The sequence below is a fragment of the Mus pahari genome, chromosome 11, assembly GCF_900095145.1.
Source record: "Mus pahari chromosome 11, PAHARI_EIJ_v1.1, whole genome shotgun sequence".
Lineage (NCBI taxonomy): Eukaryota > Metazoa > Chordata > Mammalia > Rodentia > Muridae > Mus > Mus pahari.
The window spans coordinates 39,041,115-39,062,946 of NC_034600.1; the positions used below are offsets into that span (position 1 = coordinate 39,041,115).

The window sequence follows — 21,832 nt, forward strand, 5'->3', positions numbered from 1 at the left end:
AAAGTGACAAGGTCAGTGGGGATGGTGGCATTAAGCCCCAGGTGACTGGAGCAAAGATGAGTATGTTTGCTAGGTAACCTCCCATTTTCAAATGAAGTCTGAGTTGTAAGATTTCAATGAAACTTACCCTAATACTTCTCTCTAGACCACTTGAATACTACTCAACCATCAGCCAAGCAAACAAATCCTATGTCTAACCTCAAGTACAACGGGATGGATGTTCAGTCCATGAGCCCCTATTTTGAGATTGTTAATCTAGCCCTGTAGTCAGCCAGAGAGATGTGTCATCCTTACATTTCTAAGTAACACCCCCCCCCCCCCACAGATTCTTTTGGACAGCAAGAAACTAATTTAAAGATGTTTATCATTGAACTAGTCAATGGTAAGCATCAGGTTTTAAGCCACAGTGCGTCCGATTTCAAAAGCCAGGATTTTGTTGTTGTTGTCATAACTTTTTCCCTCCTGTCTCACTGCCTCTAAGGAAATGATGGATAGCAGTGGGGCTGCAAGTGGGGAAGTGGAAGTAATATAATTAATATTTGTCAGGCAGACATTATAGTCCAGGCACTAGGTCAAAGGTTTTCTATATGTAACTTAAAAATCACATCAATGATATAAGGTAAGAAACATTCTTATCTTTAGATAAGAAATTGGACAAGAAGAGGCCAGATAAATCATACTTGGTCACATAGGTGGAACGTGTGCGGGAAGCACAACCCCAGATTTTCTTCCTGGTTGAGTGTATTAGCAGAAGTGAAGTAGCCGTGCTTCCTTTGAAGCAAGAGAAAAGGAATGAAATATTTAGGACTACTTGGTTATGCAGGGGCTTACACAGTAGGGGCAGCTCAGTGTATCCTTTGCTATGATAAAACACCATGACCAAACACAACCTGAAGAGGAGAGGATCTATTTATCTTACACTTTCAGAACAGTCTGCCACTGAGGGAAGTCACAGAAGGACCTCAAGCAGGGCAGGAACCTTGAGGCAGGGACTGAAGCAGAAACTGTAGAAGAAGATTACTTATTGGCTTGCACAGCTGGCTTTTTGTATACAACCCAGAACACCTGCCCAGAGCTGCTACTACCCACAAGGAGTCGGGCTCTCCTCCATCAATTATTAACCCAGAAAATTCCCCACAGGCTTGCCAACAGGTCAATCTTATGGATACATTTTCTTAAAGACTCCCTCATCCCAGATATGTTTAGCTTTGTATAAAGTTGACAGAAAACAAGCAGCACAGGGGACTTAGCGATCAGGGCTGTCTAGTGCATCCAAAGCACATTTATAAGGAGGAAGTAGGTCAGACTATCTACTGCAGAAGAGAAGGAGCCGGTCACCAGAGTAACCTATATAAGAGATGAAGACATGATATGCAAATTGTCTGTGAACAATGATAAAGGTCACCAGATTATAAGACTTGCTTTGAGCTGAATAAGTGTACATGCCCTTGGCTCTTACTCAGTGTCGCTTACAGGTGGTGTTCAGAGAGGAGCTTAGTGACCAAGGACTAAGTTGAAAGTCTAACAAATCTGGTAATCCAACTTCATTAGTCACCGGAAATGCACATAGAACTTACATCGATACATAGAGTCTTACATCGATACCTCTCCACTCTTACCAGAATAGCGAAAAGGAGAGGCAGACAATACCACATGTTGTTGAGAATGTGGAGTAGTCAGAACATCTGCCGGCTATTGGCATGGATGTTAGTTGCTAGACTGACAATGGAAAAGTCTTCTTAGTGTCTCTGAAAGACAGGGAAGAGTTTATAAGTTAGCAATTCTGTTCCTAGGGAGAAATGTGTATATCTGTACACCAGAAGATACGCAAACGTGCTCATCTTTGAGTATCAGACAAATATGGCAATATTTGTAATAGAAAAGAGAAAACAAAGCATGACTTAATGATTTATTTATTACAATTAAACACAAAAATCAAGAATGACCTGGTCAAGCACTGTAGGGATGAATCTTGTAAATAAGGTTGGCAGAGAAGCTGCAATCAAAGGTGAAAACGAGTGTGATTTTATTCATAGAAAAGTATGGTCTCAAACCTTTGGCGTTACAGGTCAGGATGATGGCTGCCTTCCAGAATGGCAGATGGACAGACAGAATATGTTCTCATTCTCAGTATTTTGTCATCTATGTGCAATAACTTTTTGGAAATATACCCATATGTGCACATGCCTGTATGTGGTTGAATAGAGAAGAATGAGAAGAAAAGAACAGGCCTGGGAGGGAGTGGAGAATATGACAGGTCATTGGGGAAGTTTCTGGTGAGTATAGCTGTGAAAATTGGACACGACCCTGACTATATGGATAGAGGAGGGCTGAGGGAAGTTAGAGACGTCCAGGTTGCAAAAATAGAGGTAAATATCAGGGAATCAAGCAGACAGTAGCTTCTTGTTATGACAAATGCTGCTCATAGTTCTCTCTGTGTCTGTCTCTCTGGAACTCAGACAACTCAATTTGGGATCCTTGTCTTTGGGAAGATTTTTTTTCTTATGAATCAAAACCAGTAAAGACTGTTCTTAAAGGATCATTTTCAAGATTGCTTTCCAAATGTCATTGTTGATCAAGCCTCACAACCGATATTCACGAGGAGAATGGAAATTAAGTTCAAGCTTGAGTTCTCTTTCATTTTACTGCTTCTTTATCACCAATGTTGATTTGTATTCTTGCCTTTCCTTATATATTGCTTATCTGTCTCAGATTTCATGAAGATAGTTTCTAGGCTATTTCCTTCCGTTCTAACTGTTGCACTGAATGCAGCCAATGACATCCTTCGTCATCAGGGAAATGCAAATCAAAACAACCCTGAGATTTCACCTTACACCAGTCAGAATGGCTAAGATCAAAAACTCAGGTGACAGCAAATGCTGGTGAGGATGTGGAGAAAGAGGAACACTCTTCCATTGCTGGTGGGATTGCAAACTGGTACAACCACTCTGGAAATCAGTTTGGCAGTTCCTCAGAAAATTGGACATAGTACTAACTGATGACTAAGGATGTTGAACTTTTTTTTTTTAGGTGCTTCTTAGCCATTCGGTATTCCTCAGTTGAGAATTCTTTGTTTAGCTCTGTTCCCCATTTTTAATAGGGTTATTTGGTTTTCTGGAGTCTAACTTCCTGAGTTCTATATATATTGAATATTAGCCCTCTGCCAGATTTAGGATTGGTAAAGATCTTTTCCCAATCTGTTGGTTGCCTTTTTTGTCTTATTGACCGTGACCAGTGGCCATTTCTAACACTGATTCTGCTCGTGTCTGGTTTGATTTTTCTTCTCTTCCCTGTTGGCTTTTCATATTCACTTTCTTTACTCCTAGTCTTACATGATCATTGTCCCATCCTGGTCTGTTCTGGAGTAGGACTTTGTTTCCCAGGGTCTCATGGTTGAGCTTTTAAATCTCAGTCTCAGTAGCCCAGGGCTTTTGCTTGTTTCTCTAGCAGCGAAGGTAAGCAGTAGCTTGATCTAGGTTCCAGTGGAATTTGTATTGCTTGCTTCAGGCTAGGCTTCTCTCTAGGCTTCTTTCTGCAGCTCTGATCTGCCTTGCCCATTTGTGTCCTGCCCGCCTCCTGCTGGGCTCTCTGGTCAGCTGACCCTCTGTTCTGCGGCTGTATTCTGTGTACAAGCTGCTGGGAATCCTAGGCGGTTAGTCATCATCTCATCTTCCTGTGGGTTCTGAATCGATGGGGAAGTCAGAAGAGCATCGTGCGCTGCCTTGGGGTGTAGTACCCACTGCGCTCTCTCCATTTTCTCGCCTCCCTGTATTCCAGCACCAGCAAAAGCAGCAGGGCGATCCCAGGGGCTATCAAAGAAGGGAATGGACCAAGGATCCCTTGTGCTCTGAGGCTAGTGCTCAGAGTGGAAGGAAGTGTGAGATGAAGGTAGCAGCAGAAATACCTCGAAGGAAAGGGGGGGAAGAGGCATAGAAAAAAAAAAAGAGGAGTGTGGGGCAACATAGAAAGAAAAGGAAGGAGAAAGAAAGCACCGTAAACAATGGAGACTTGCTGCCTGCTGAAATATGATAAACTTAATCTTGTTTCTTTTCCAAAAAGCAAAGATTTCCCTTCTGTCCCCTTGACAGGAAGCAAGTGGCCCCTAGAATCAGTGAGAGCACTCCTCATTATGCCAGCAGGTGCTGGTGGTGAGCCCACGTCATGGCCTTCCCACCATTTCCTCTTTCTCTCCCCTGACATAGGACCCAGTAGATATTATCCATAAACCCTTGCCATGTACCGCGGAGCCCGCACCTGCCAGAACGCTCCTACTCAGTCTTTCAAGCAGTGTTCTACAGGCCACCGGGGACCATCCTGGCTCACCACAACGCCTCTCTGAGAAAGGTGAAGCCACACCCCTGTCACCAGTCAGGTGCAGAGTGTGAGCCCCCAGTCCTCAGAAGAGCTCCTTACATAAGGAACATTTTATTATCCTGTGCTCATCCTGGAGAAGAGATTCACATTTCATGTGCATGCTGCCTCTACCAGTTTTGAAATATTTGCAGCTTGGGAAAAAAAAAATCAAAAACTGACTTAAGATTTAAAAAAAAAAAAAGAATCTCTTTATCCATCATACTTCGTTTATACTCACTATCTATATGCCCCTCCCCCCAAATCTTCCAGCAAGGACATATGTAATTTAAAAGCACCTCTAGAGAGGTAGGGGATAGCTCTCATTATAGGGTAGAGCAGGCCTACTAATTTTCCTAAGTGGAAGTACAGGGTCATGTCAGGGGCTGGAGGCTTGATTCTGCTCATCCCTCCTACAGAGTCAAAGGGCACTTGACATGTGTATTTCCAATGGGCCAGGAGAAAACCAATTTGGTGCTAAGTGTTTAGCCTTCAGATTTAAATAGCATGGAAGACTGTAAGAATGGACACACTGAGCCAGGGCATCAGGCCTCCCACTGGACAGTCAGGTCATCCAGGTCCCAAAAAGGAGAGGGAGGAAGACATTTAACCCGAGACCGAAGAGACGAAATGACAGGTCAGAAAGCCTGGGACAGCACAGCACGTTGAAACTAACATTCCGTTAAGATAAGGGGAGGGGTGGGCTGGGGTGCGTTATTTAGCTAGTGAGGGAAAGAGAATATATTTTTTTAAGCACTTTATTCAGTATAAGCATATGTCAACACAGAAATTTTTTTATCAGTTATTTTTTATCACCCAGCAAATGAGGAATTGATTTTCTACATGTTTTGTATCTCTACTGCTCTGGGAGGCATGTGCTGCAGGACACAATGATCTTAGAGATTAAAATCAGTGCTTGAGGCTTAGATTTCTTTTCGCCTCTCTTGTTCTTATATGATGCTCATCAAGTTTCCCTTTTTCAAGAGATTAAAAAACCCAATAGTCAATAACAACAACAAAAAAACAAGCTTTCATGGTTTTTTTTTTTTTTTTTTTTTTTTATAATTTCTTATCTTGTCAGAGTCACCCCCTTGGTTGAATTTCAGAGAACTTTTTATTTCATTGGGTAAAGTCGGCTTCCTGGGCTGTGTGCTTGCATAGATTCACGAATGCAGATCATTCACTGAACAAGTAGATTGGCCTTCAGGGGCGAATAGAGGTAGAAAGGCAGACATAGTCAACTAGCTGAACTGCTTACTGTATTGGGAGCCTGTGTGAACCCCCAGGAACTGGCACCTTTTCCTGTTTTACACAAAGCTGCTCAAAGAGCCAGCAAGTAGCTGGTTGCTCCTAGGACCTTTGGTGCTATCATCAGCTTGAGATATGACTGGAACCCTGCTCCATGTACTTACCTGGTTTATGAATGGCAGTCTGGGGGATTTTATGACTTAGTAGGAACATGCTATACTTTACTAGAGTACTTCATGCATGAAGGGACAGCAACGGCCATCACTAGAAGACATCATGTATACACCCTGCTCTTTTATCCTTTTGCAAGTTTTAAGGTTATACTTTAAGGAAAATATATACCACATTGTTTGGTATTTCACAAACATAAAGAGCTTAGACCTATAAGCCTCTTAGGTCTAAGCAAGGGGAAAGGCATTCGTGGGGCGGGGATTGTGTGTCTCAGTGACTTTGGGGCTCCTTGACCACATAGGTCCTCGAGGCCTTGCTGCTGTTTTGGTGCAAGGCAGAAGTAAATGATGCTAAGATCCAGAGTTTTAGACGTGGCCACATTCTTTGGTACCCTGAGCTACTTAAGGCTGTGCTTGTCTCCATTAATCTGAAGGATAGAAGAATTAGAAGCTCTAAAATCTAAGCGCGCGTGTTGCCTGCAGGCCTACTGGGTAACTTTATCATTTGGGAAAACCTGATCCTTTAGCATCCAAGAGATCTTGGGTGCACTGGGAAGGCCATTATTGTCTACTAATGATTCAGAGAGGGCTCAGTCCTCCATAGGGAAGGGGCGTTGCTCAGTCTGAGCGCATTTTTTTCTTTTTCTTCAAGAAAAGCAAGTACAAGCCTGGTAGTAGTGGCACAAGCCTTTAATTCCAGCACTTGGGAAACAGCAAGGTGGATCTCTGTGAGTCTGAGGCCGGCCTGGTCTACAGAGTTAGTTCCAGAGTTAGTTCCACAGAGAGACCCAGTCTCAAAAAACCAAAAAAAGTGTAAAGCTACAGGATCCTTTGGACATTTTTTTTTTTAAAGAGAAGCTGAAAATATCCTAATTAATAAATATTAAGATACAATTCAAATGTTTAAAAATGGCTACAGCCAACAACATTGCAAAACGCCTTCTTGTTACATTCCAAAGTGAGGAAATGATATTCTCACTTTAGTGGTTTATTGTAAGTTACCTCTTCTCTAACATCTCTCTGTCTCTCTGTCTCTCTGTCTCTCTGTCTCTCTGCCTCTCTCTCTCTCTCTCTCTCTCTCTCTCTCTCTCTCTCTCTCTCTCTCTCTGCATGTGTGTGTGCACATGTGCATGCATACACAGGTATTCTTCAGATATGCATTCCTACATCATAACCCCTGAGGATCCCTTCTCTAATTGTGATCGCTTCACCCTTCTGTCCTTGCAGCACAGACTAGCTGCATCACCTGGACAGTGTACAATAGCCACAGTTTTGCATTATTTCCCAAAATCTCCCCAAACAAGCCTGCAAGCCTCTCGAGACTTCATAGCGTGGCTCTTGGTGGGTTAGCTAAAGGGTTTGGGATTGCCATTGGAGAGGAGAGAGGGAAGGGATTTCCTGTTTCTGCTTTTGGGGGAACAGTAAGGCTCTTCTGTGAATGCTAAGTTTAAATATTGGGTCAAGTGAAATGGTGTGCTTTAATATGAAGACATGAGAACCTTCTTCATAGAAGAGCCACTTACTTCAGTGACTGAGTGCGAATGGGTCTCTGCCAAGTTGAAAGCACGTTTAGGCAAGTTTTAATCAAGCTGGCATCTCACAGAAATGGCAAATGTATGGTTCATAAAGGTTTTGTTTTGTTTTGCTTAAGAAAAAAAATGACATTTTACTGATTGTATGCAAGAAAACCTTTTAAAGTTTTACAAACTTCTATTAGTGTCAGAATGAAACATGCTACAAAGTTTTACAGTAGTTCATAATAGCATTTAATGCTTTATATTTCACATTGTATTTTGATACAAAGAACACAATAGTTCACAATAGAACTGGTACTTTTTCCAGTACCTTGCTGAAGAGGTTACGTAAGATCCTGTGGAGTTGCCAGATCATTAGTGATGAAGTTCTCAGTTTCTCCTCTTCAGACTTCCCTCCCTTTCCCATAGAGGAATTGACAGTTGTTTTCTGGTAGATCCTGGATTGGCTAACACTTGTCTCTGACAGAGTGAGTCTTCAGGAACTGATAGCTCAGTGGAGCTGCAGTACGGATGCCCTTCCTAACTGGTAAGTGCTTGTAGTAGGCGTGTTTTAGGTAGCAGCAAATCTGAGCACTGGCACCTGAGGAGAGCCTGGAAATCTGGGGTTCCCTGCTCAAAACTCAGGAAGCTCTCCCTCTGCTTTCCTGATGGAATAACAAAGTAGAGTTCTGAGCAGTTCTGCCTGATGTTTGGGGCCATACTTCCCAGATCTAAATTATTGCCATTTTCCTATGTAATACTACTGGATTCAAAACAAGTCTCAACCTTGAAGTATGTGGTTCACCTTGAGCTGCCTCCGTCTTCCTTCTTTCTCTGGTCCTTTCTTTCCCTTACCTTGGCTAAGCTCTTTGTCACTTCAACTTCCTTGTTGGCTTTCTCTGAGGTCTTCTTAAGAGAGGTCTCATTTGGTGTCCTTGGTCTCAGTGGATCCTAACGCTCCCTTTTGTCTTCCCAGAAGCTCTGATACGATCTAATATTGTATCTGCTTCTCATTAGAACATAAGCTTTGGGAGGGTAGAACCTTTCTGTAACCCCTTACATTTTGACTATTGGGTTCTTTCCCCTAACATCCTTCTCCACCCCAATCCCTTCCAATCCCCCCAACTCAACATGAGCTAGGTAAGAAAAAGGTTAGAGGAGGAAAGGGGGTCATACATCTCTTTAGACTAACTCCTGCTGATTAGGGGTATCAGAGTTCCTAGGGGGCAAGTTTGATCTTTGTTGTCAGGATATCTCCAATCAGCAATCCAGAGTACAACAAAAGCAGCAAAATAGCAAATGCAAGAGCAGGAACCAGCAGTAGCTGGGACAAGAAGCAACAGGGACCAGCAGCTGCTAAGGCAGTGGTGGGAGCAATAGTAAGCAGAGCAGCCACTTCTGCAGCCTCTCCAGGTTCTGGCATTTATATACTGTCTCAAGACTCTCCCAGAATTCTAAACGTAAACTACGTTCAGCTGGCAGAGTCATGCCCCAGCCAGAGCACGAGGCAAATCATAGTCAGCTGCTGTAGACAGTCTGAGCAGCCCCATATTCCACACCTGGGATTAAAACACAAACCTATTTACATAACATAATTTGGTTTTTTAAGAAACCAAGATTTTTAGTACATTTTCTCTGTTGTCTGGGGCTGAGGGTCTGGCCCAGACCGTAAACTCAACACATGAGCATGAGGGCCTGAGTTTGATCCCCAGCACCCAGATAGGACAGCATGGAGCGTGCCTTTTATTGGAACACTGAGGAGCCGTCATTTTTATTTTTACAACATGGAAATAACAATATAGAATTCTATAAAATGCAACCTACTGAGAGAAACATAAAATAGCTTTAATAAGGTGTTTGTTGCGTGCTTATGGGGTATAGTTTCATTTTTTACTCTGTTCCAAGCATGACTGAAATCATTAACAGGAGCAGGATTTAATGTTTATAAATTACTAAGCATGTCAGAGAAGGGTGTTGAGGGGTGGGGTGGGGCAGACAGATGAAATTGAGGGTGTTTACAGATAAGGACACAGCATTGTGTTTAGGAGGGGGTAAAATCAGTCACTACCAAGTCTGTACTGGGGTGCCGCCTAGTTCACTCCATTTTGAAGAAGTTTCAGAATCTCGGAGTCTTGTTCACTCCATTAGTTAGTATGGTCTAAGACACACTCCTGCAGTAGTCAACTGAGCTATGTAACTCATGCTATGTTTCTGTAGCTGAGTGCTCTGCTTGATGACATCACGCAAGGAGACTGATGGAGCATCCACAGTCTTAAATTCTGATGACTACCACCTTGAGGGGAACATAAACTTTTAACATCCCTTCCTAGGTCGATTACCCAAACCTCCTTGGGCATGGCCTTCATGACTAACTGGCAGGTTTCAAAGTGCAACCGTGAACAAAAACTAATGACATCCACCTACTGCTTACCTGATTGTCTGGGGGCACGGATTGATTTATCAGCGTATAGAGGATGTGTTGGTTCATTTTAATTATAAACCTAATGCAATCTAAAATCACCTGGGAAGCGAGTCATAATATGGAATTGTCTAGATCAGGATGGCCATATAGGCATGTCTGTGGGGGATTCTCTTAGTTGTTACTGAACTGGCTGTGGGCCGTGCCATATCACAGGCTGGCCCTGGGCTGTATATGAGTAGAGGAAATGAGTTTAGTGCTGGGCAAGCCATGAAGCAAGGGAGAAGCACCCATAGATTTATTCTTTTTTTTTTTTTCCTTTAAGTTGATACTTTGATTTCTAGGCAATCAAGGACTATAGACTGGGGTTGTAATCCAAACAAACCCCTTTTTCCTCAAAGTTGCCTTTGGTCAGGGTATTTTATCACAGCACCAAAAATAAATCTAGACCACGGGGTAAGTAGATTATCAGACGATGCCTTATCTCTCTTATTTACAATTACTTCTGATTTATTTAGTTGTGATTTTTATCCTTTTTTAATGCTTGCGTTTAAGCTTTTATATATATTGTATTTACATTCCATTCCTCCCTCCTCCAATATCTCCCATGTCTTCTCAAATTCATGACTTATTATCCTTTAATAGTAAGTAACACACACATTTCTGTGCGCACATGTGTGTACACGTGTGCATGCTTTGTGTGCATAAAGTTATAAATACAACCTTCTGAGATCATTTAATGTTGCTTATATGAGTTTAGTACTGACCTCTGGGGTTTGGTTAATGTATCAGGAGGATCATTCCTGGACGAGAGAAATTCTTTGCTCTCTGCAACCATTAAATGCCTGCAGCTTTTCTGAGTGCTAAGCCTTGTGAACATTCCTCCAGCTACACTGGTATACCCATTGGCTTTATCATCTTAATGTCTTGTTTAGATTATCATGTTGTTGAGGTTTCCTCGACACGGCTTCCTGCCATATATAGAAGACACTATATTGCAATAGATGTCCATTCCTGGGCTTGCTTCCTGGCTCTTATGATCACTCTGCTCCCTCTTCCACAACCTTTCCCAGAGCCTTCTATGAAGGGCTTGTGTTGTAGATGTGACAAATAGGACGGATACCCTCGAGTCAGTTATTCTCTGCATTTTGATGAGGTGAGGTTTTCTGTAATGGTCTCTGCTCTTAAAACAAGCTTCTTCAATAAGGAGTGAGAGCTATAGTTACTTTGGGGGTATAAGGAAAAGTATTATACAGTTGGAAAATGATACTAGTTTAGGGACGTGACAGTTTCAAAAGACTATGGACTCTTCTACGGGGGTCCATGGTCTCACCAGCCACTGAGAGTTTTAAATTAGTTTACTAGTTCTACAGTATCAGGAATGAATTCCTTAAGTCTAATTAGATGACTGTTGAATACCCAATGCTATAAGTGCCACTGTGGCACCTTTAGAGATATTAGGCTGAGCTGGTCATTATGTCATTAGCTGCTATTACAGCTGCATAGGATTATTGATTGTTTTTCTCTCTGGGCATGCATAGCTTCTCCTACACTAGATTGCAGGGAAGAGGCTCCCAGGTCAGTTCCAGCTCATTTCCCCCAAGTCCTCTGTCTCAGATATATGATGTCTTCAGCAAAAGGGTCTTCTCATCTTTAGCTTCTGGGAGGAAACCAGGGGCAGTGGCAATAGTCTGTAAATGTTACATGTTCGCTCTTACTTCTGGATTCTAGCTCTGGATCTTTACAGGTGCGTCTATCACCTAGAGTAACAGATGCTACCAGAAAAGTAAAAAGTAGCCATGGGTCAGGAAGATGAGGAGCTCTAGGGGAGGGGACTAGTAGGGCACAGTTGCTATGAAGGGGGAAATAAGAAAGGGGGAAGGGAGGCTTACCTAGGGAAAGGGGAAGGAGGGAAACACAGAGGGACAAGAAAGGAGGTAGAAAAATGACATTAAGAATGTTTGAAAATGACATAGAGAGCCATATTACTTTATGTTTATAAAATTGCATGCATGTAAGTATATGTGTATATCTTTATGTATTTCCATGCATGTATATGTGTGTATTAAATGAAGTTATGCACTTGGGATGACATTGTTTTCCACAAATCCATAGACTATCAAATAAAAAATCCAGTGCCAGGCATGAAAAACCTCTTTCCAAGTTGTTGGTCAGAAGAGTCCAAGAGACTGACTCCCTATAACTATGATTTTGTTCTTAATCTATTTTGCATCAGTGTTTGATTAACTTGGAAACATACATATATATATATATATATATATATATATATATATATATATATGTATAATTGATTTACTGATCAGTGCATCAATTCCTTAGTCTACTGAATGTTTATTGAGAGTGTACTATGCACTTAATTCCTATGCTAACGACCGTGTGGCATGGGCTGGCGGGACTACTGTCATCACTTGCTTACCTGACCCCAGAAATGGGTATATTCCTATGCTCGCAAGTGCAGATGAGGCTCATCCGCATTGTAGGTTCTTGGAGAGCCTTCTAGTCCATGCTGTGAGAATGTCTAGCACTGGCAATAGTGATGTTAAGCACGGCATTATAAGTCGATTAGGACTTCATAGCCTGTTTACTTTAATAGTCACGGAGTCATGAGCGTCTCCCTCGGAAGGTCTTCATTTATTCTCTAGCCATGGCTCTGATATGGGAGACTTGGAGTAGCAGTACTGATACCAATCAAAACTGCTTTGGCTTCTGGGAGAAACCTCGAGTTTCAGCCCTGTTCTTGTGAGATGGGTAAAGGAGGTCCAGTGTCACGTGACATATGCACAGACGTCCTCTGATACAGGCTTAGGTGCGCGAGACACTTATGCTCTGTCTTCTACACCTGGCCCCTTGGCGTTTGCTTTTTAGTATTTCCATGACTACAAGGATTCCCTTCCACTGCCACAGTTTCTCTGTGGGTGGTGTTTTTTTTTTTTTCCCTCTGCACTATTATATCATAAAAGGCAAATCCTCTAAATGAAGATTGGGAGTTACTTCTTAAAACTCTCTGCTAGCTTTCCCCAGAACTGACTAAAATATCAGTTGAATGTAAAAATTCTCTATTTATAGTTTTTTTTTTCTTTCCAATTAGTGCTTTCAGCACAAGGCTTATTGAGGGTGGTTCTACCCTGCTCAAATCTGAATTTGGGGCTTTTGGTTTCTCAGGGTTTCCATGGCTTTGTTTGAAGAAAAAAATGAGATTTTTTTTTTTTTTTTTTTTTTTTTTTTTTTTTTTTTAGTACATGGCTTCAAAGAAAGCCAACTCTTCTTCATTTGGTTTTCATGTGAACAATCTCAGCTGCTTCTTACACTGTTTTCTTCTTGCTCTCAGGTCCCAGATAAAGCCTCCAGCGAGAGGAGACCTGTCCCCTAGCAACAAATCACGCACAGGTTTGCTGGCAACAACAGTCCACTCACCACCTGCCCTCAAATGAACTAAAGGAATTTACCAAAGCCCTCGAGGGAGAGTGTGAGGAGAGCCTGTCTTGTAAGGTGAGGAGATATGTGACTAGAAACCTGAGAGACGCTGTGTGTGTGTGTGTGTGTGTGTGTGTGAGAGAGAGAGAGAGAGAGAGAGAGAGAGAGAGAGGTGGGGGGGAGACAGAGAGAGAGAAAGAAAGAGAGAGACAGAGACACACACAGAGAGAGAGAGAGAGAGAGAGAGAGAGAGAGAGAGAGAGAGAGAGAGCGAGAGAGCGAGCTCAGGTGAGCAAGGAAGAAGGAAGGTGGGAAAGATGAGTGATGGGCAACGTGAGCTGACTCGCAAGAAAGGCCATGGAATAATTTATTAGATTTATTTGACTCGCAAGATTGTTCTTGACAGAGGCTGGGAGAAGTGTTTGCAGAAAAAAAAAAAAAAAACACTTTTCCTTCTGGTTGGTACTGTGAGAGTGGGGCGAGAATAGGATGTTCTGTGCTTTTGCCTTATTCTGATATTTTAGAGGAAGTCAGCGATGGGTTGCTTTTAGGACTTGTGACTTTTGAAGTGCATTTCTCAGTTTTAATAGTAGTCTACCTCGGCTACATTGGCAATCAGTCTGGAGTTCTGTCTTTCCTTGTGTGTCTGCTGTAACTGCTTCCCTCCTGGAAGAAGGCATGTGCTCTGTGTCAGCACTTAAGCCAGAAACAGAGGCGAGGTTTCACTCCAGATCCCCATGTAGCATGTGGCCAATTAACGTCTTCTTTTGAAATTTCCATTTATTGTGTGGGGGAGAAAGACTGGGAAGAGATGGGGGAAGGGAAACTAAGGTCGGGATGTAAATTAAGTATTTAATTAATAAAAATTCTATTTATTTGTGTTTCTCTCTGTGTGTATATCTGTATACACACACACACACACACACACACACACACGCGCTGTGGCACACAACAGGTTTGGTCAGAGAGCAATGTTAGGGTCGGTTATTACTTTCCACCTTGGCTGAGACAGGGTCTTTAAAAAAAATGCTGCTAAATATGCCACTAGCTGGCCTGAAAACCTCCAGGGACTCTCATTCCCACCTCATCTTGAAGCAGGAGCATTGGGTTTATAGACATCCTACCAATAGCTCTGTGTGTTGTGGTGATACACACTTGAGTCCTCACTCTTGTGCCACAAGTGGTCCACTCACTAAGCCATCTCTCCAGATCTCAGCTGAAACCTTTGACTCATTAGCTTTGGCTCAGTGAGTCCTGACTCCAGACACCCCAAAGGAGAATGCCAACCTATTACTACTTGTGCTTCCATAGTAAGATTACCGAGTATTTCATCCAGTACCGTCGTACATATCATCTTTGCTAGTGTTTCACCTCATTTATTTATCTCCTTAAAATAACTTTGTCGTTTTTTTAAAAAAAAATGTTTTTATTGAATTTATTATTGTGTGTCTGTGGGGTGTGTGTGTGTGTGTGTGTGTCTATGGTGTGTCTATGGTGTGTCAATGACATGCCATAGGATCTGTGTGGAAGTCAGAGGACATCATGCTCTGATTATAGTTACTTCTTTTCCTTTAACTATGTGGGTTCCAAAGGTGACAAGCACTTTAATTTGCTGTACTGTCTTCCTGTTCCAGACTATTTCTTACTGATTTAAACCAAACACGAAATGTTCATATAGTTCACTATTTCATAACACATCTCAAAATTGAAATGGAATTACACTTGATATTAAATAGAATACAAAACAAACTCCTGGGTTTTATCAAAGTGTGCTGGCATTAGTAGAGTAAATTATGTGGCTGGTAGACGGTTCAGTCCTTATGTGGCAGGTCTGGGCTACCATGCTGATGAAGGCTGGGAAAGCTGTCCATTGCCCCCAGAAGAACAGTTTGTCAGGGGTAGCACTCAGTAATTGCTGACCAGTGAATTCTCTATTAGAATGAAATGCTTTCTTGGGTTATCAAAACTCCATAATGTGTCTGATACAGACAACTAAAACAGGTTCATTTATCAATGGCTTTGACATCATTCTATGCTGATGAAAGGATTCCAAAGCCAAATGCAGTCATCAGAAAGTTCTAGAAAAGTAGAAGCTATAGAACAGTGAGTGGTTCTCAACCTACAGGTCATGAAGTTTCTGGATTTCCAATGACCCTTGCACAGAGGTCACATATTGGATATCCAATGTATTTACATTACAGTTCATAACAATAGCAAAATTATAATTAGGCACTAGGAACAAAAATAACATAGTTGAGGGTCATCAGAGTGTGAGGAACTGCATTAAAGAGCTGCAACATTAGGAGGGTTGAGAACCACTGCTATAGAAAGATGAAGAAAGAGGAATTGATGGGTATTCACAGTTTCCTTCTGCATTGCCTGGAAATGAGCAGTGTGGTAACCTGCCTGACCTTAGTGAGTCGTTCATCTTTTTCGAAGCTGGAAGGCCATGTTCATTACTCCTTGACCCTCACCTATCCATGCATCCTGGAATAGCATTCCCATGTAGATGGGAAGTAGGCAAAGCAGTGTCTTGGAGCAGCATGGGAACCATATGTGTAGTCTCCATTGCTAGACTACTTGGCTTGGACCCACACCTGAGCACATAGTCACCAAACATGTTACTGCTGAACTCTCAGTTCCCTAGGACTTTGGTTTCTAAGACAGAGATGGCTAGATGTACTACCTCACAGAGCTGTGAAGATTATTTGAAATTATACAGACTTACTCCTCAGGATACTGCAACTATGAATAATCAAAACAGTGTGTCCTGAAATACTACACATAAGTAATAAACAGGGGAGTAAAAATGTATATGATTGGCCACTTGGGAAGGACTTGCCAGAAATGCTAGATGAAGGAAAAGATATTGCTATTCCTTTTAATGCTATTGTTATTGAGGTTATCATGAAAAGAAGGGGATATATTTCTGAATATGCTAGATATCCATCTCTACCCACATACGTGATAAGCTAAGCAACTAAAGCTCTCTCATTTTCTGATGTTTGTGTTTACCAGATGTTTCTGTTCTCATCTCAGCAGCACTGAGAAGTCAGGAGCCACCAGTCTAATACAAATTCTAAGTTGAAAGGTATATCAGATTGTATGCTCTGAGATGTAATTGGCTTGGCATTAAAATAATATAGGAATTGACTGTGAATCCCAGGGTGATACAATTTTTCAATGAATTCAAATCGCAGCTAAAGGAAAGGTGGATGTACAGATTAGTAAATGTGAAAGGGTGCCACAGCAGAGAGTACTCATAATAGGTATTAAAAGAGCAATAGTGATTTTTTTTAAACAAAGATAAACTCAGCAAATAAGCCATGCAGTTTAAAAAATGAATTCACCACTTAGCTTGATTCTGCATTCATAAATGTAATGAAGTTCCAACAAGCATTTTGCATTGGAGACGTATGAGGGGAGCCTTCTAATACAAATTATGCTCTGTTGAGCCAGGAACATGAGGAAGTACTAGTTTTAGGGCCCCATCTCCAGTAGAGCATAACTCCCCCACCTTTGATTCCAGCTCTTCTCCCACTCACCTCTTCTCTCCTTATTAGTATTCCTGAGACACATCTGTCTTCCAGGACCCCTTCCTCACCCTGTCTGCCTTGCATTCCATGGGGACGAAACCCTGTTCTGTGAAATCCTGTTCTTTCCTCTTGCTCTCTGCTAGAGAGCACCTTTTTCTTTGTCAAGGTCCTGCTTTCCAAACCTGTAAAAGCATCTCTGGTGAGTGTGTGGAGCTGGAACTTTAGCTGTGTTGACGGATGTGGGTGTTCATCTCCATTGCTGTGTGCCAACAGAACGGCAGTGTGAGGGAACTCAGGAGACACCGACAACCTGACAAATGCCACATCCTAACATGCCAACTTCTTGGCTCCTTGTCCTTCTCAGCCACAGGACCCTGAGTGTTGTAGATTTTAGTCACATGAGTCCAGAATATCACACAAAGTGAAGCCAATGTAATATGAGATATTTTTAAATTATTTTATTAGATGTTTTCTTCATTTACATTTCAAATGCTATCCCAAATGTCCCCTATACCCTCCCCCTGCCCTGCTCCCTTACCCACTCACTTCCACTTCTTGGCCCTGGCGTTCCCCTGTATGGGGCATATAAAGTTTGCAAGACCAAGGTAATGTGAGTTATTAATAGCAAGATACTTCACTCACTTGTATTTCATTCCTTCATTTATTTCTTATTATTTTCACCAGTAAGTAAGTCATATATATATATATATATATATATATATATATATATATATATTCTTTTTGAGACAATTTTGCTGCATACTCAAGGCTAGCCTCAGACTTCCTATGTAGATGTACACTAAGTTAACCTCAAACTCTTTCTCCCCCAGCCTCCCATGTGTTGGAATTAAAAGTGTTTGTCCCCCGTGCCTGCCAAGAAAAATGATTTTTTTTAAGGTAGAGAAAAAATGAAAGAACATTAGAAATTTCCCAAAGGGAAAGCAGAAATTAGAAGCCATGCAGATGGCATGAGGAAATTAATTTTTATTTTTTATAGACATTGGACTAGCAATATTCATTAAAAACACTACTTTGGCATCTCTCAAAATTTATAAAATTACCTAAAATAGGCAATGTACACAAAACAGTGTGCATTTTTTAGGATAATACAAGGTAGGAAAATGGTAATTAAAGAAAAGTATGGGCAATCTTAATTAGGTAAAATGTTATACTTTCATCCTGATAACAAGAGGCTCCAGGTTATTTTGAGCCTACTTCATCAGCATGCCAGTGGAGATGTAACTACCTTGTACGCATTAGTGAGAACACTGTTAATATTAACGGGAGCCTAGCGCTCAAGATTCTTGACTGATAAGAAGGTAGCTAGCAACTGTGACAAGCTGCTCTGAGGACTCCTGACCTGCTAATTACAGGTCTGTGGGGCGTCTCTCTACTCTCTCCACTCTTAGCCCTTCTCCTGAGAACTCTCTTCTCTCGTAAGTTGTGGAACGTTGGGATGGTGGAACAAACATTTTTCAGTTTCTTGGAGTTAGAACCTGGCTAGAATTCCTGATGAATGTAAGAGGAAGTAAGAGATTAAAAGCTGCTCCTTCCCACTGTAGAACAGTCCTCTACATCTGTCCATGTTCTGGAAACTCAGTGTTAGCTTGAATTTCAAGGAGTCAAGGCAATATTTCTTTGACTGAGAGGTTTATGTGAATGCCAGCCAGGAAACTTCAGAGAGAGTCGACTCTTACCATCTGGATAGTCCAGTTGTGGAACACTTGCCTAGCTGGCAGTTCAAAGATTTCCCAGGCTCAAGATGGCTGGATAGAGATGGCCCGTCTTCCTTTCCTCACCAGAGAAGAATGATAATATCAAGTTTGTATGTCCTTCTTAAGGTGAGTGACTATGGCAGAATGCTGGAAATGGGGCCAAGGCAGGGCAAGAGGAAAAGACAGAGAGACTGACTATAACCTAGGAAGCTTTAGAGACCTGGGAAAATAGCATAGTTAGAGAAACAAGACTCTCTACCACCGGCCTCCCAGCTTGACAGCCGTGGAAGGAGAACACCCCCCACCCCCCCATTGAATGGATAAGGGTCAAGAAGCATCTTGGTACTCTATCAGTACAGATGCTGGTGATCCCAGCTGTTAGCAGTTTCACAATCTGCTTGGGACTTGTAACCCAGTTACATAAATACCCCAGTATCTGCACATTAGCTATGCTTTGGGATAGGATCTCATGTTATCATTTAGGAAATCCCCATGCGCTCTAGCCAGGAGTCATCTGAGATCTGAACTATTATCCTCTTCTTTGGGATTCTAAAAACATTTCACGACGTGTGTTTGAGGGGCTGGGGACCTGCCTTGTAGACTCAGCTTGGTACAGCAGAAGGCTGATGACGCCACCAAGTGTTCTGCTCTGTAGGGAAGAGAGTTGTGGCATAGAAGGAAGTGGAAGGCATCAACCGCAAGGTCCAAGGGGGTAGCGTAGTTAGCCTCTGAGACTAGAGATGAGGCCATATATGTGTGTGGACTTGTTTCTCTGCCAAGTCTGGAAACAAGTCCCATGCAGTTCTTGCCACCTTTGTGCTACGTAGGCATCTGTTACTGACACAGTGAAGACGTAACACTGGTCCTACTGCATGCTTGCCTTCGGGAACATGATGGGATAATTTTGAGCAACTCGAATGCTCTAGCCATTATCCTTCCCCCAGGTTTGCATAACCTTGGTAGGAGTTGGGGTCCGGGAGCATACTTTTCCTTGGCTGTAGCCAAGGTTCTGCTCCTAGGAGATCAGCACTGTGGAAACAGTACAGAAAGACACCAGGTTCCTGATGCCACTTCACCTGTGTGGTTCTCACTGCCCCCTCTTCTTTGTGATGTCCACATGCCTTTAGTGATGGGGAATAGGCATCATGTTCTTATTGCCATGAACATGACATAGACATCTGTCTACAGATGCTTGGTAAAGAAGCCTTGGCTCTGGCTGCCATTCTACCACCAGAAATGTGCTACGGCTGGAACAAGAGAGAATTCCAGTTAGAACTGCCATCCCTCCAGGACACATGTGACCAAAGTAGGGTCCAGAGGAACTTAGTCTAGGACAAAGTCCTGCTCATGATTGTGAACTGCTAATGGAAGAGAGGAGCATAGAGGTTCCTGGTTCCTAGTATCATTCCACCTACCCTGCTCAAGCTACTTCCTACTCCCCCTGCTGTGTCCGATAGGGAATTGATATCAGAACAGCCTGGTGAGAGAAACGGGACTTTTAAAATATCCCTGTCAGATATAAAGGAAGAAAAGAATGAATGGGCCACATAAGGTGTTTGGGATTTCATCAAACAAATAATGAAATTTTCTTTAAATACTTGAGACTAGAAAAGGGCGCTGTAGTTCCTACCACTACCTCTCCCCATTTGGCACTGACTGCTGCATTGATTTGTCAGAAAACAAGTATTCCAGGCCCCTCCCCAATTTTTGAACTACCAGTGACAGAGTCTCTTTTAAGTAGCAAAGCTACTATGAAAATTCCAACCCCCCCAAAAAAAAACAAAAACAAAAAAACCCCCCTTATTATCTGCGAGGTGCTACCAGTCCTATTTCACAAGTTAATCACATTTTGATCATCCCATACTTACTGCTGCCTATACCACACTCTTTGGTGCTTCTAGACAGTATACTTTCATGGTCCATGGTAGTGGCTGGTCTTTCTGACTTTGCTATGATATACCCAAAGTCATTATTCAGCCAAAGAAACCACAGAATGACTATACTATGGTGCCTAGCTATAAATATAGTCAATATTGTCTATCAAACTTAGACACCATGATATATTTTCAAGGAAAGCTGCTTATCCTGTAATTGCATTTAGAGATACCTGATCTATAAGATGTGATGTAGGAAAAGAAGAAATATGACAAAGTAATAAGGTGATTACAAAAGAACATGTTCATTCTTGCCACAGATTTCAAAGAAGTGGATGAAAGGGCTTGATAAAGAATGTGAAGGAAGCATTGTAAGGAAGCACAATAATATCCAAGAGAGTACAAGGAGTTAAGTGAAACTAACCTTTCAGTACATGTTGTAAATTGGAAAGACTAGCAGAGTTGGAATGGAGAGAGAGAGAGAGAGAGAGAGAGAGAGAGAGAGAGAGAGAGAGAGAGAGATTTTGAGAAAGGATCAAACAGAGAAACAAAGAGATTGTGAGTCAGATAAAAATACAACTGAAAGCTTCAACAACAGCATGGTTGAGTGAGAGAAACAGATCTTTTAAAATATCCCTGTCAGATAGAAAGGAAGAAAGGAATGAATGGGCCACATAAGGTGTTTGGGATTTCATCAAACAAATAATGATATTTTCTTTAAATACTTGAGACTAAAGAATAAAATTACCAAAATTAGAGAAAACCTATCCAATAAAATAATTTCAGAAAACTTTCTAAAAAATGTTGGGATGGTAGGGCTATCCATAAAGAGGAGAATGCTAGGACCCAAAATAGACATGGCTAGGAAAGATGTTCACATGGCATATTAGAAACTGTTAAAAGTTCAAAACGATTTTTACAAAAGTCTAAAAGAATTAAGGAGAAGAACACTGAGTTCCACTAACATAGCCATAGATTCCTCAGCGAAACCCTTGGAATGAAATTTTCCAAGTCTGGTACAAAATAACTGCCCACCAACTAACTTAATCTCTCTTCCGTTGCCTTGATGAAAACAGCCCAACACAAATGACCTAGGTAGGAAGGGCTTACTGCCTCAGAGCTCGAGGCTGTAGTTGGTTACTGCAAGAAAGTCACAGTGGAGGAACGCTAGGCAGCTAGTAGTTGGCATGAGACAGCATGGAGCAGTGTCACCACTCAGCTCGCTTCCTCCCCTACAGTCTAGAATCCCGGGTAGGAAATGTGATGTCTACAGTGGGGAGGTCTTTCTGAGGCCTGTCTCCCACACTGATTCTAGATTCTGTTAAGGTGACGTTTTCCCATTAATCATCATGTCAACAGCACTACATGCAGCAAGATGTACTTCAGAAATTAAGGCCATGGCAGCTGTCAGCAGGCTGATCCAGCACCCAACACCTTTCCTCCCTGCCCGAGGAGGGGTGTCCCCCCTGGGAGTAGTCCCCCGACACCCAGCGCCTTTCCCCACCCGAGGGGGGGTGTGCGCCCGAGAGCAGCACTAAGGCTTGATCCGGCATCTGGGGCCTTTTCCCGCC

At 42.2% G+C, this 21,832-nt stretch overlaps 1 protein-coding gene across 3 annotated transcripts in view; it reads left to right on the forward strand.

Annotated features, from left to right (window-relative positions):
- Positions 1–21,832, forward strand: part of Pde4d (phosphodiesterase 4D) — a 1,422,283-nt gene that overhangs the window by 168,910 nt on the left and 1,231,541 nt on the right. For all 3 annotated transcript variants that reach the window (XM_029543935.1, XM_021208481.2, XM_029543934.1), the window contains exon 2: positions 13,051–13,211. The gene's annotated coding sequence lies outside the window, so the exon portion shown is untranslated. The remainder of the gene's footprint in view (positions 1–13,050; positions 13,212–21,832) is intronic.